We start from the raw sequence: 16,129 nt of genomic DNA, 5'->3' as shown, positions 1-16,129 counted from the left end.
GGCCGAAAAGTAAAAGTGGGCGGGGCGGTAGGCAGGACATGTCAGGAGGCTTTTTCAACCCCCAATTTGTATTAAACACATGGAAAAGGAATATGTTTTTGAAGGGTAACGATTTTTATTGCATTTCAAACTTACATTTTGTACTATACATTTTCCATTGTTATCATTTATTTTGATTTAGTTATTGTATATTGTCTGTTTAATTAAATTATATATATTTTATTGACCCTTGATTGGACATTCCGTTATTTTGGACTGCTATAGTTTGCTGTTTGGGTTGCCCAAGAGGAGTATGGCCTTCGTTGAGTCAGGTTTCCTCAGAAAAGCAAAGGATGTACATCTCCTAACTTTGCCTGGTTTAGCTTTATTATTGAGTTCACTCTTGGAGTGCAACACTATGCCCCATGGCTCCCACCCCCAACCAAACACTATGCCCCATGGTCCCTCACCCCCAACCAAACACTATGCCCCATGGCCCCCTCACCCCCAACCAAACACTATGCCCCATGGCTCCCACCCCCAACCAAACACTATGCCCCCTGTCCCTCACATCCCAACCAAACACTATGCCCCCTGTCCCTCACCCCCAACCACACACTATGCCCCATGGCCTCCTTACCCCCAACCAAACACTATGCCCCATTGTCCCCTTCACCCCCAACCAAACACTATGCCCCATGGCTCCCACCCCCAACCAAACACTATGCCCCATGGCCCCCTTACCCCCAACTAAACACTATGCCCCATGGCCCCCTCACCCCCAACCAAACACTATGCCCCATGGCTCCCACCCCCAACCAAACACTATGCCCCCTGTCCCTCACCCCCCAAGCAAACACTATGCCCCATGGCCCCCTCACCCCAAACCAAACACTATGCCCCATGGCCCCCTCACCCCCAACCAAACACTATGCCCCATGGCTCCCACCCCCTACCAAACACTATGCCCCATGGCCCCCTCACCCCCAACCAAACACTATGCCCCATGGCCCCCTCACCCCAAACCAAACACTATGCCCCATGGCTCCCATCCCCAACCAAACACTATGCCCCATGGCCCCCTCACCCCAAACCAAACACTATGCCCCATGGCTCCCAGCCCAACCAAACACTATACCCCATGGCCCCCACGCCTCAAGCAAACACTATGCCCCCTGTCCCTCACCCCCAACCAAACACTATGCCCCATGGCCCCCTCACCCCAACCAAACACTATGCCCCATGGCTCCCACCCCCAACCAAACACTATGCCCCCTGTCCCTCACCCCCCAAGCAAACACTATGCCCCCTGTCCCTCACCCCCAACCAAACACTATGCCCCATGGCCCCCCGCCCCCAACCAAACACTATGCCCCATGGCCCCCTCACCCCCAACCAAACACTATGCCCCATGGCTCCCACCCCCAACCAAACACTATGCCCCATGGCCCCCTCATCCCCAACTAAACACTATGCCCCATGGCTCCTCTCATCCCCAACCAAACACTATGCCCCAAACACACTCTCAAGCATGCACCCATACAGACCCGAACCCCCCACCCCCCAACTCAGCACACACACTCTCAAACATGCACCCATACAGACCCAAACCCCCAACTCAGCACACACTCTCAAGCATACACCATGCACCCATACAGACCTGAACCCCCCACCCCCCACTCCCCAACTCAGCACACACACTCAAGCATGCACCCATACAGACCCCACCTCCCACCCCCCAACTCAGCACACACACTCTCAAGCATGCACCCATACAGACCCGAACCCCCCACCCCCCAACTCAGCACACACACTCAAGCATGCACCCATACAGACCCGAACCCCCACCCCCCAACTCAGCACACACACTCTCAAGCATGCACCCATACAGACCCGAACCCCCCACCCCCCAACGCAGCACACACATTCTCAAGCATGCACCCATACAGACCCGAACCCCCCACGCCCCAACTCAGCACACACACTCTCAAGCATGCAACCATACAGACCCGAACCCTACACACCTCAAATCAGCACACTCTCAAACATGCACCCATAGAGACGCGAACCCCCCACACCCCAACTCAGCACACACACTCTCAAGCATGCACCCATACAGACCCGAACCCCCGCCCCCCAACGCAGCACACACATTCTCAAGCATGCACCCATACAGACCCGAACCCCCCACCCCCCCAACTCAGCACACACACTCTCAAGCATGCACCCATACAGACCCGAACCCCCCAGCCCCCAAATCAGCACACTCTCAAACATACACCCATACAGACCCGAACCCCCCACCCCCCAAATCAGCACACTCTCAAGCATGCACCCATACAGACCCAAACCCCCAACTCAGCACACAAACTCTGAAGCATGCACCTATACATGCATCTCAACATACACAACACAAACATACAAAAACAAACATTCATGCACACCCGAACCCCCCACCCTCCAACTCAGCACACACACTCTCAAGCATACACCATGCACCCATACAGACCCGACCCCCCCACCCCCCAACTCAGCACACACACTCTCAAACATGCACCCATACAGACCCGAACCCCCCACCCCCCAACTCAGCACACACTCTCAAGCATACACCTTGCACCCATACAGACCCGAACCCCACACCCCCCAACACAGCAGACTCTCAAACATGCACCCATACAGACCCGAACCCCCCACCCCCCAACTCAGCACACACACTCTCAAACATGCACCCATACAGACCCGAACCCCCCACCCTCCAACTCAGCACACACCCTCAAGCATACACCATGCACCCATACAGACCCGAACCCCCATCCCCCAACTCAGCACACACACTCTCAAGCATGCACCCATACAGACCCAAACCACCCAACCCCCCAAATCAGCACACTCTCAAACATGCACCCATACAGACCCGAACCCCCACCCCCAACTCAGCACACTCTCAAACATGCACCCATTCAGACCCGAACCCCCCACCTCAACACACACACTCTCAAGCATACACCCATACAGACCCAAACCCCCCCCAACTCAGCACTTAAACTCTGAAGCATGCACCCATACATGCATCTCAACATACACAACACAAACACTCAAAAACAAACATTCATACACATCCGACACGCCCCCACCCCATCTCAACATACACAACACAAACACTCAAAAACAAACATTCATACACATCCGACACCCCCCCACCCCTATCTCAACATACACAACACAAACACTCAAAAACAAACATTCATACACATCCGACATGCCCCCATCTCAACATACAGAACACAAACACTCAAAAACAAACATTCATACATATCCGACACCCCCACTGCCCATCTCAACATACACAACACAAACACTCAAAAACAAACATTCATACACATCCGCACCCCCATCTCAACATAAACAACACAAACACTCAAAAACAAACATTCATACACATCCGACACGCCCCGCACCCCCCATCTCAACATACACAACACAAACACTCAAAAACAAACATTCATACACATCCGACACGCCCCCCATCTCAACATACACAACACAAACATACAGCAGAACAGACCCGACACACAAACACACAGACCACTTACCAGAGACGTGCTGGAAGGCAGGTAAGTTGGAACGCTGGCGAGGTAAGTGGAATCGTGCTACGGCTGGCGTGGCAAGCAAGGCTGAAATGCCTTCCGGCATCAAGCCTTACTGGCCACGCCAGCCGTAGTGCTGGCCCTCCATTGGTGCAGCACACACGCACTACGTGGCTCGTAGGAGTGACGTGGTGCGTGTGTGCTGAGCCAATGAGGGCCAGTGTTTTGTCCGGCCCGGAAGACAACTGCTTGCGGGCCGCCCTCCATTAGGAAAGTCTTTGTGCCTCATGGGCCGGAAAAAACAGCATGGCGGGCCGCAACTGGCCCGCGGGCCTTATGTTGTGCACCCATGATTTAAAAGATCAAAATAAATTATCTATAGAGGGAGTTCTGTCCCAGACACCTAAAAGCCAACAGAAAAATCATCAGGGTTCCCAAGAGGTCAGAAATCTCTTCTCTAAACCTATGGCGCACAAGCACCACATTTTGTGACTCAACAATATAGTTTGAAGTACTGAGTGGCAAGTTAACAGCAAATTGTGCAATGTAATGCCCATCAAGCCACCAACACTGCCTAAGGATAAATAATGCACATTTATGTTCCTGCCAGCACAATGGTGTGGCTGGGTTGGATCAAATGATTTGCCCAGGATCACACAGTTTGGTTAAGCAGTGAAGCCAGAATTTGCCAGCAACTTACCACATACCTTTCAAGCTCTTATTAGTGCACATTTGTTTTGTGTTTCAAGAACCACAAAATGGTTGTTTATTTGCAAAGAACACAAATCACTCGAAGCAACCACCTTTGCACCACCCTGAATATAAGACTACAAGTGACAGCCCCATAACACAACTTGCTTGCAAAAGGCCTTTTAAATATTGTTTCATTCTTGTAAGGCGCTGCCTATAGCACCAACACAAAAGATGTTTTAGTATGAAAAGATGGGCTGTGCTTTTCTTACCTCTCTGGTGACTCTTTATTTGTTGTCAAAGTCAGTGTAAAGGTTCACTCTTTCTTGTTATCGTCCTCTACAGACACATTGCAATGTCTACAAAACAGACAAAGAGCAACTGATTACCCACAGCAATGTGCTTAAGTGGCTGGAAATATTTGTCCCACCAGAACGGATAGGAGAAATATTACTGCCAGCCACTTGCTAACAACAAGCCCTGCAATCAGGGACAGCATCCGGGCCTTTCAGCCTTTTCATTTGATAAGGGGCATGAGTCTCAGGGATGTCCACAGCAACTACCCCATGTTGCCAGTTTGCAGTGTTATACAATAACACAGCAATTTATATATATACTTTTGTTCTGGGGATTAATGCCTTAGCTGCATTTGCGGGAGCCCTTCTGGCCGTCACTTCCCTTGGGGTATACAGAAGTGTTATCACCTTGTTACCTTTTCACACGGGTTCCTCCACAGCAGGCTCTTGCTGACATAGGCTTTATATAGGATTTAGAGCTTTTCAGTGGGTATTATTGTTTCAACGTCCTGCTGACTGGCCATTTAGTGATAACCGGCAGCTGTTAACCCCCCAGATTATTTCTTTGTCATTTCATTGGGTAAAATTGATGTGACATCTACTGTGATGTCATCATATGCTACTTACTATTTTTGAAACTGGTCCCAGAATGTTGGCATGTCAGTCTTAGATTATCTAGATGATAGCAGTGTGCTTTAAAACTGCAGTTATCTGACATACAAAGACGTTCCAAAATGGATCAAGTGTAATTGGAACCCTGGATTTCAGTCTCGTGATTAAATGCTTGTGGCACCTTAATCACGAGACTGAAGGAATATCTAAATGCCCGCTGCAGCACCATGCTGTTATTAGTGCAGGGCCTCGGTGCTTAGAAAGTGGCAATTATTTTCACCCACTTTTTAAGCACCCAGGCCCCACACTAATACCAGCATGGTGCTGCAGAGGGACTTTAGATAATCCTTCAGTCTCGTGATTAAGGTGCCACAAGCACTTTAATCATGAGACTGAAAGCCAGGGTTCCAGTGCACCCTGATTGGTAATGGAACGTCTTTGTAATGCCCGTCAGGCCACCATAGGGTGACCAAATTTAAAAAGTAAAAAACTGAGACATGGCAACTAACATCAAAGTAGGACTAACTCTTGAAAGTGGCTGTCAAGCCATTACACTTCAGTAGCGTTTGGAGGAGAAGGGGGTTCAAGTGTTGCTATTCAAAGAAACACATATAAATGTATTACAAACTAGCACTATATTCATTTGTAAAATAAAGCATTTCTTCTGTGTGAGATTGTTCATTCCTGCCTGCAAGCTATAAAGACCTACTACAAAAAACAGAGACCACTGCAGTTTCCAATGGGAACATAATCTTGAGAAAGGGGGACAGTCCCGGCAAAACCCGGACGTCTGGTCACACCGTAGGCCAACAACATAGCCTGCTTGCAGAGGGCATTTTAAATATTCTTTCAGTCCCGTGATTAAAATGTTTGTGGCACCTTTAGGCACTAGACAAAGAAAATGCAAAGTGCCTTCTGTAGCAGGCTATGTTATTAGTGAGGGCCTGGGTGCCTAGAAAGTGGCAGTAAATAATATTTCTCCCCCTATTTGGGCGGGTGAGATATTGTATACTTCCACTTTCTAAGCAGCCAGGCCTGCAGTAATAACATAGCCTGCTTGCAGAGGACATTTAAAAAAAAAATTTCAGTCTCGTGATTAAAGCGTTTGTCGCACCTTTAATCACAGAGACTGAAGCAAAATGTTAAATGCCCTCTGCAAGCAGGCTACGTTATTACTGCAGGCCTGGGTGCTTGGAAAGTAGCAGTAAATAATAAATATCCCACCCATATGGCCGGGAGAAATATTATTTACCGCCATCTTCTAAGCACCCAGGCCTGCAGTAATAACATAGCCTGCTTGCAGAGGGCATTTTTAATTTTCTTTCAGTCTCGTGATTAAAGCGCTTGTCACACCTTTATCATGAGACTGGAAGAAAATGTTAAATGCCCTCTGTAAGTAGGCTACGTTATTACTGCAGGCCTGGGTGCTTGGAAAGTAGTAGTAAATAATAAATCTTCCGCCCATACAGGCGGGATAAATATCATTTACCGCCACTTTCTAAGCACCCAGGTCTGCAGTAATAACATAGCCTGCTTGCAGAGGGCATTTCAAATATTCCTTCCTTCTCGCGAATCACGAGAAGCAAAGAATATTTGAAAGGCGATCTGCCAGCATGCCATTTTACTGTGGGGCTGGGTACTAGCAAGTTGCTGGAATTCATATTTCTCCCACCCGAATGGGCAGGTGAAATATTTCTTCCTAGCCGTGGCCACTTGCTAAAACCCAGCCCCGGGGACAAGGGGCACGCCCTCCTCCACCCTCCCCTAACCACCCCAGCATGACTCCTTACCTTGGATGGAAGCCGGGTCTGTGAGTGGAGCTGGGGTGCTCCTGCTGAAGTCTTCTCTGCATGACTTCAACGCCGCCCCCGGGCTGGGCTCATACATTGATACAATGTATTTAGCGCAGCCCGGGAGATTCTGCCTGCTGCCTGCACACTGTCAGTGCACCGAGCGCAGAGCTTATATAAAAAGGCACAGTAATCTGTGCCTTTTAAGCTCTGCGCTCGGTGCCATAAATCATATCGCAGAAACTGCGACATGATTCCAAAATTAAAACGCAAACCAGCGTTATCGTATCGCAAATTGTGATGTGATACCGCTTATTTTGTGCCTTGTACTGTGAATTTAATAAAAGTTCAACTGGCCCAAGATACAAGTGGGCAAGCATTACCGGAAGCTGTGAGAGTGGCACCAAGGCTTCTGAGTAATTACTTGGGCTGATGGCTGGCAATAAGGGGAAGGTAAAGTTGGGGAAGGGAAACTGGCTGCTTGTAAAGATTATTTTGAAGTTGACACAACCTGTATTGACGGAGACTGTGGAAGACAGAGAGTTGTGTGTCTGAAAAGTAAACCCAAGTTGTTATTGTGGCAGCCAGACAAGAAAGGCAAAGAGGCTGCCCTTTTCTGAAGTGAGAAATTCAGAGGAAGTGTGCCTTGCCTACTTGAAGGTGTGGAAGTACTTTGGAGTGAATCTTGTCAAGACTTGCCTAGCCGTACAAATCACTGAAGTTGCAGTAGTAGTCCGAAGGGCTCAAGCTGTGGTGTGGTGGTGTATCTGGTTGTTAGTAGATGCAACACTGTAGTATCTTAAACAAAATCGAGTACTGTAAGACAAAGGTGTCTATTCTCATGGTGATCAAGTATAAGTGAAGTTGTTGAAGTGGAAGCAACAGCACTGAAAAGTCATCCTGACAAATATACCATAGCGAATTCTAAAACTGTAACTAATGAAATACTAACTTTTTACCAAGAACTGTGGCTCACTGACAGTTGTAGAGATTGCATTTCTTATAAACTGTGGCAAGGCTTCCTGAAGTGGTGACAACACATTGTGGCTGGGATTACCATTGGTGCTGTTTTGAGGAAGTGAAAAGTTGATATTTCACCAAACCTTTACTGTGGCTTTGAAACATCGAGAACTGATTTTAGACTATCTTACCTACAAGGATTTCCTCATTTCTTTCTATGGTTGAACATTAGCAGAATTTACCTTAAATCCTGGGGATGGGAATGCACCCAGAACATTATAAGGTTATTAAGAAACTGTGAATGTTGTTTATGTTATGTTGTATTGCCATATATTTTCTTTGTATATTTGTTGCTTAGTGTGAGGACCAGATACCCTATGTTAGAGTATTTTCCGTTAGCTTCAGTTAGGCCGGGATATCCTCAGCAGAATAGGGATAGTGAGGCATTTTACTACATTTATTTTGAGAATAAAATGGCATGTCTTGATAAATCATCAAACAGTTGTCTACCTTGCATTACTGACCCCTCACTGCATGACTGACCCCTCACAACACCCTCTACTTTAATTGTAAATATATCTACAGGGATGACCATGGATTGTGCTAGTACCTTGCACATAGAGCTGCAGTTCCCGGAACCTCAAGCCATAATGGTACCACTTGTAAACACGAATCAACATGATCCTAAGAGTTCTAATATGCTATATGGCTCCTGGCTTTCTTCTCGGACATACAGTGAAGAGGTCCAGTTTCTTTGACAACCTAATTTGCCTGCACTTTATCCATCTTAGAATACCTTATCTATAGTGACAGATGGTAGGCCTGAGGTAACAAGCGCTCCTACAAACATGACGATGCAACCTATATTTCCAGCGATAACGACTCCATATCCTACTGAAGTATTAACTCAGCAATGCCCTTACGCCCACACTGCACTTGAAACTGGAAAAGAGGCTCCACATCGCTTCAGTGCCAGATGTCACAGTGTACGCATTGAGGAGCTGTTTCCAACTAATAGCAGCCCAATCCTCAATTGCAGGAATTTGATATCGCTGTTTCATCTAATTCAAGTGTTAAGGATCATGACCCCACAGGACATTGAGAGTGCAGAATTACCGGTGTTATACCGGTGTTATACAGCCAAAGTATCTGGGCAGTGCGAACCATGACAAACGCTTCCTTACCCCATTGTATTCTATGGAGGGGAAAAGGGCTAACAACTTGCAGTGTGCCACTTGCAGTGTGCCACTTATCCTCCGCAAAGGCATGCCAAAAGCAAGCAGTACATATATGACAGATTTCATGTACAATCTGCTGTCAATTGGTTCTCTGTATCGAAGGGCCCTCGGTGCTGATGCTCCCCGGGACCGACTGAGTGGTCTGCCCTTTCATGGAACACTTGTGGTTTTAGGTCATTTTCCTCACAGGTTGATGGGCTTCCGGCACTTGGTTCTGTGGGCTTATTCTTACTTCAGGAGACTTGGCTGCTTACAAATATATTGTTAGATGGTTATAAAATATCCACTCGTGCTGCCTACTAAAACTTCCATGGGACTTCCCATGGGTGGGTTGTGTATTTGTGCTAGATGCCATCTAGAAGCTCAACTCTTTGAAATGGGAGGGGAATGTGCATGCTGTTTGGGCAGCGAGACCAGTAACTTTCCAACATGGGAGGATAGCTCAGCGGCAATGCGCTCACGTTGGCAGCAAGACGACACAGAGGAACACAAGTTCGATCCCCGGTTCCACGCTTAGAAACCTACCTCTGGGTTTTAAGCGCATTATAAATAACCAATTATAATTATAACTAAAAATAAGTGGTCCATAATCTGTATGTCCCCCCTGATGGTGTGAACACAAAGAAGCAGTGCCTTAGTGTAAAAGAGATACTGCAGGCATGGCAGCTAAACATCCTGAGGGGGGAAACATTTATTTCTGGTGACTTCTATGCCCACTGTATTAGCATGATGGATGAGCGGGTGTTAAGAGTGTCGCGTGAAGCCACCACTGAAACACACTGTCGGTGGTAATAAATATAATTTAGATCTGATTAAAAAGGGCATACATGGAGAGATAACATGATACATTACAATCTGGAACCCCTTATACCCAGTGGCAGTAATACCTTACTTGGAGTTGTTATGAGACAGAGTGGGGATAGCTCCTCCTGTCTGGAAAGTATATTTGTTTCACGCACTCTACAAAAACTGGTTTTGAGGTATGAAAACCTTATTGGGTGACCATGAGCTGATGTGTGCTAGCTTTAATTTAAAAAACGGGGGATTAGTAAAAATGTGATACATTCAGAGGTCACCACTTCTCTGCAGGACAACAGAATCATCTGGACAGAATCAAACATCGATAAGATTAAGATTGGTAATGATTAATTCTTGTTCCCCTGGAGAGTTGTTAAATAGGTGCAATGGTGACTTTCAAGTATTGTTGGAACAATTGTGGCCCCAGATCCAGTGCTTTAAACCTGTCACTACACAAAACCAATGAGGATTATGCATGTTCGACATTGCCATTCACAGAAAAAAAGACTGCCCTTCATAAAAATGAAGCAGGTATTAAGAGTAAAAAGCACTTTTTGACTGCCAGGCAAAAAAATATGATTGAAGCGCAGCATACCATCTACAAAAATTGGCTGCGACAGCATAAGCATAGTATTTTTTCATCCATTTGGAAGACGGTGTATCGGTTAATTAAATCTAATGATGCACGCAAGTTCTGGTATCCCTACCACAGGCATCTCACTGCTCAAGCCTCTAGGGAGATCTGTGGGATAACAGAACAGGAACGGATTTCTCAAGTGAGGGAATCATATGGGGATCCTGGTATAGTCTCCAAGGATCATGACCAGCAAAAACCCACACACACAGCCTCGAGGTGGAGATGAGGGAGTCTGACATATTAGAGATCATTGTCAAGCTTAAGGCAACTAGGGCCCCCGGCCCAGATGGGATGTCAAATGTTGTGTTAAAAACAAATCCAGCATATTGGGTAAAACTGCTATACACCATGTTTATTAACATCATCCATAATGGATTTACACCTGACAGATGGCGGTGCCATATGCTTATTCCCGTACTTAAGAAAGGTGTTTACCACGTTATCGAGCCCAGTCATTTGCGTCTCCTGGCAATGCTCGACATGACTAGTCAGATCTTCTCAACTGTTTTGTTGCGGGCATTGGCAGGTTGGGCTGAAAATAAGCAACTACTTAAGCCCCAAACAATTGGGATTCAGGAGGGGATGCTCCACAATTCATGCTATGTGGGCACTTCAGTTGTTATGTACAAAGCGGAAGGGATAGTGATTTATACCTCCGTTTTGTAGGTTACATGGCCGGCTTTTTCAGGTCTGGCTATACTATGGGAGAAGCTGGAGCGTTGTGGCATTAAAAAACATCTGCTTTACTATATTAAGTTTCTTTATACCGATAATTCCATCACATTGAGACTCGCTCAGGAAGGCTCCATCTCAGCCGCTATGTCTACCACCAAGGGACTCAAGCAGGGGTGCATTCTTGCCCCCTTCTTGTATAACCTCTATGTGGCAGACATGGATGTAGCCCTGAAGCAATGTTGTAATTTTCCACCGTGTATTGGTGGAGTTGCTACATCCTGAGTCTCATATGCAGATGACGCGGTCCTATTGGACCGGACCCCCTTGGGGCTCCAGCGTTCTCTGGATGCCCTTTGGCAGTATGCTGCAGTGAATCGGCTAAAAATGAATCAAAGTAAAACCAAGATCTTGCATATTCAAGAGGTTGACCTATTTCCCATCACTGGCACATCAGCTGGGGTCAGATTGGACACCGTGGACTTCTACCTATATCTGGGACTACCTCTCCTGAGTGTCCCTAACTCTTTACATTACATGACTCACATATCTTTAAAAGCCACTTGTAGGTGGCAGGTTATCAAGACCTTTATAAATAGTGTGGGTGGCGGTTCGATCAAAGGTTAAGTGGAGATATACACTAAGTGCATCACACTGTGTATATTATACAGCCTCGAGTCAGTCCCAGGATAATTTGTCAATTGGCTGAACATCCTTGAGGGGAACATTCTAAGGTCTCTCCTTGGTCTCCCTAAATCAGTTCCTGTAGGAGCACTGGGGCTGGAATTGGGTGTGATATCGTTATCCACATTGTGGAAGATGGCTTGCTGCACATTTTTGTTAAAGATCATACTAGCAGGATTGCCATCTTCCCCTGGCACAATACTAGCCCAGTTCTTTGATCACGATCACCTGAGGGCTGGCAATGTCACACACCTGGATTTGGGTAAGACTGTGCAAGCTCAGTTAGACGCCATTGGACTAAACTTCTGTGACATGGAAAATCCTGGCTCCATTTTACAAAAGCTAAAAAACAGGTCACTCTGTTGGGACAGAGTCATGATAGCTGATGCATTATCAATGAAAAGACACTACTCTGAATATGTCAAGCAAGGATTGACTCCATGCAAACCATGCAGCTTTTTAACAAGAATGTGCAGTCATCTCTGAGACGATTTATTGTACGCCTGCGGTTAAATCTGCTCCCAATCCTGGAGTATACTGGATCGTGGGCCAATATACCTGGTGCCCAGAGACTATTGACGATTTTGTAAGCTCCAAGTGCAGACTGCAGACATATTCTAACTGGTTGTATTACTTTGAATGTTCATTATGAAAAGGGATATTGTCATTTTTGTTATACTATTGAGAGTTACCACTCGGACCAATTCTGGTCAGTTATCTATTCGGCAGAGTCTTTGGTATAACTGCAGCCACACTACATGTTTGGGAACAGACAATAGGGAGATTGGAGACTTAATGTAAGAAGAGATGGTTAATGCTGGGTCATTATCCAGATTAATGTAATATACATTTAAATAACATAACAAATAATCACCCTTACGATTCCTGTGAGAAAAAAGAAACGACCACTGTGCAATGCTGCACCTAAACACCAACCAAAGCCCTATCCAGAGGCATCCACAAACATCCATAGATACCTCTACAACGACTCACCTGTATCCCTTTTTTACAGCCTGATTCAATCCAAATACATCGATGCACAACTCCTGTCTAGACCCCCTTCTGCACAAACCTAGTCCATATACCTGTTTTCCCTGCCTTAGCCATACATTTCTTTATAACACCATCCAGGCATCTATCAAACAAATCACTATCCAACACTCTTAAAAAGGTATGTGAAGATGCCACTATGAAAGAGGCCTACCCATGCCACCTCAACAAAAGTCCTGAACCCTATAGAAGGTCCTATCCATGGCCTTTTTACAAACCTGAAACCAGACCCACTTGACAAGAGCACATCCAGATCCCTGATTCTAAAAGCCCAAGCCATTTGCTCTGCAAGGTCACATTACCCTTCTCCGAAGTGCAATCTAAAACCTCTCTGTAAATGTCCAAACCTGTCCCTCTTATAAAACCCCATACAAACCCTATCCGGCACAGTTCTATCCTGAGGCTCCTCTGCAAAGTCCCTCTGCAAAGTCCCTCAGAAACCCTCTGAAAAGTCAAATCCTAGGGTCTTCTAAAATCCAGCCCAAAACACCTACACAAATGGCTAATCTTGCCCCCACTCTGCAAAGTCCCGTCCAAACTCACTATGACAAGGTCCAATGCAGGTGCCCTCTATACAGAGTGCCATCTGAAACCGTTCTGCCAAGATCCAAAAGTGATGCCTTCTCTATAAGCTCCACCCAAATCACTTCTTACGAAATACAATCCTGATATATTCTCTGCAAAGCACCTTTCAAAAGCAATGACATGATCAAATTCTGCCCCCCCACCCCTAAGTATAAGGGGTGTATCGGCCACTTTTACACCCTAGAAATAGGCAAATACTGCCAAAAAGTACAAATAGGGAGTAATAGTAATGCCAACATAAAATGAGACAACAGACACATATGACCTTGAGCTTGTGCCCATGCTTTCGCTCACACAGTTACATGGATATGTTTGGACCAGCAGTGCACATGGTAGCACAGGAAGAAACTGCTTTCATGACTAAGTGATAGGAAGAAATAAACATGCATCTATTAATCTGTATGCATAACTAGGTGTGAAGAAATAATGATTACAATAAAATGTTCATTTCCCAGTTAAAACATATTTTTACTACAGGAAACTAGATATCAGAGGGGTGATGAATGAAAGATCCCCAGTGGCCTTATAGGGGGTGAATACTGGGGGACAGGAATTTTTAGAAAGGCTGGGGTAGGGATTCTGGTACGGAAAGGGCTCTGGGTGGAAGTGACAAAGAAATGCTTGGACGCGGGGGGAGGGCCGTGTTGATCTCGGGCCTGATCAAGAAAATAAGCTTCCATGTAATAATGTCCCCTCAAAAATGTCTCCTGACAAAAAAAGTCGCTGTTTATTGCTGAGACATTATTACATTTTTTAAAAGGTGTGCACGGGACATCCCTGCAACCCATCCCCACACATGTCACCCAAAAAAAATGTTGCCAATTGTTTTTGCCGGTGACATTATGTTTGAGGACATTAAATCAGTGTCAGAAGAGACTCCTGCAAAGAACCTTAGAGAAAATACTGGAGGTGAATCTTAACAGGCAGGCCAGACATGAGGGAGAAGGGGAACCTCAGAAACAGGGAGATGCAGAGCTTAGAACGGCCCTGGAGCTCTATGGGCTGAGACAAATATGGCGACACTTTCACCCACATGCAAGGGGGTTTACTTTTTATCCCGCCCCACGCGGTACTCTCACGAGAATAGACTACCTGCATATATTAAGGGACCTATGGCAAGTGACATGGGACTCGGGGATTCACCCGATCTCGTGGTCAGACCACGACATGGTATCTGTAGACATTAATTGGGATGGATTGTACCCCAGAAACTCCAAGTGGAGATGTAATGATTTGTTGTGAAAGGACACAGTGTTTAAAGAGGAAATGGAGAATATAGTTAGAGACTTTTTTGCCATTAATGATATGGGTGAGGTGAGAAAGGGTACGGTATGGGATGCGGATAAGGCCACATGTAGTGGCCTGCTTATTGGTGAGGGGACCACAAGAATAGGGAAGGTACGCTAATACAGAAAGGGCTAAGGGAAAAAATAGTAGCCCTGGAAACGCTCACTCAATCGTCACTGTGAGAAACCTGAAGGTGTCTCCCTGACTAGTCCCCTGGGGTCTGTCATCCAGGTGGCCAGGACACGGCCATCGCTATTGGATCCAGTTCATGGGGGTGGACCAGTAAGGAAGGATCACCTGGATGGGGGTTTCTCTGGGGATGGAAGTGGGGCACTGAAGGGTAAAACATGGTATTCCCCTTCTTATGACACCTTTTCCCCAACCTACCACATAGGGTATGCAAAGACTTTACCCCTCCCCTTTTTGTGACGCAAACAATTTTGCATATTATGAAGGACGACGGACTAACACTCAAACCATTTACCTGACATGTCCCAACACCATGGTCAGGCAAAGCCAGGCAATTGACCAGAACCACACACAGCTGACGGCCCTTTCCCTTCCCCACAGGGATAAAAGGTGGAGCACAAGAGCACAATACGAGCAAGGCAGACGGCACAACATGAGAGCTAGCTCAGCACAGCAGTGCAAGAGGAGGAGAAAGACGGCACATACCGAAAGGGTGACAAGGAGAGAAGTGACCTTCCCCTTTCTGACCAAAGCCTGTGAAACCTCTGCAGAAGGAATCGTAAAACCGCAAACAATAGCCAACGTGTGAAGCAGCAGATGTCAACGGTACACAAGACCCTCCTCCGCTGATAACCAAGCCGGGGAGAGATGCTTGTCGCCATGGTACCAACCTTGACTCCAAAGAGAAAGACAGTAACGCAGTTCATCACAGCAGGTGAGTCAAGAGGAGAGTCGATGAAACCGAACTGTATTGAACGAAAAGTAGTAAACAGCTAATTGAACTGTGAAAGCATAAAGAGCTATTGATGCTAAAAGGAGGAAAACCAGCAACAGACGAGTCAGGCACCACGTGGGTGCTCACTCGGGAATCCTATGGGCGATTACCAGATTGTTAAAACTACCAGTACCAGAAGGCCTTGGGAAAGGCAAGGAAAAAGGGTCAAAGTGGTTATACAGGGGTCTTGTAAAATCCTCTGTACAATCAAAAGTATTTAACCGACAGATGATTGTGAAGCTAGGGGAAGTGAATCCTGCATCATAAGAGTTGAACGGAACAGGCACGAGTGAAAAC

Source organism: Ambystoma mexicanum, chromosome 7q (assembly GCF_040938575.1).
Source record: "Ambystoma mexicanum isolate Mex_15411 chromosome 7q, UKY_AmexF1_1, whole genome shotgun sequence".
Classification (NCBI taxonomy): Eukaryota; Metazoa; Chordata; class Amphibia; order Caudata; family Ambystomatidae; genus Ambystoma; species Ambystoma mexicanum.
This window is presented reverse-complemented; position numbering follows the sequence as displayed.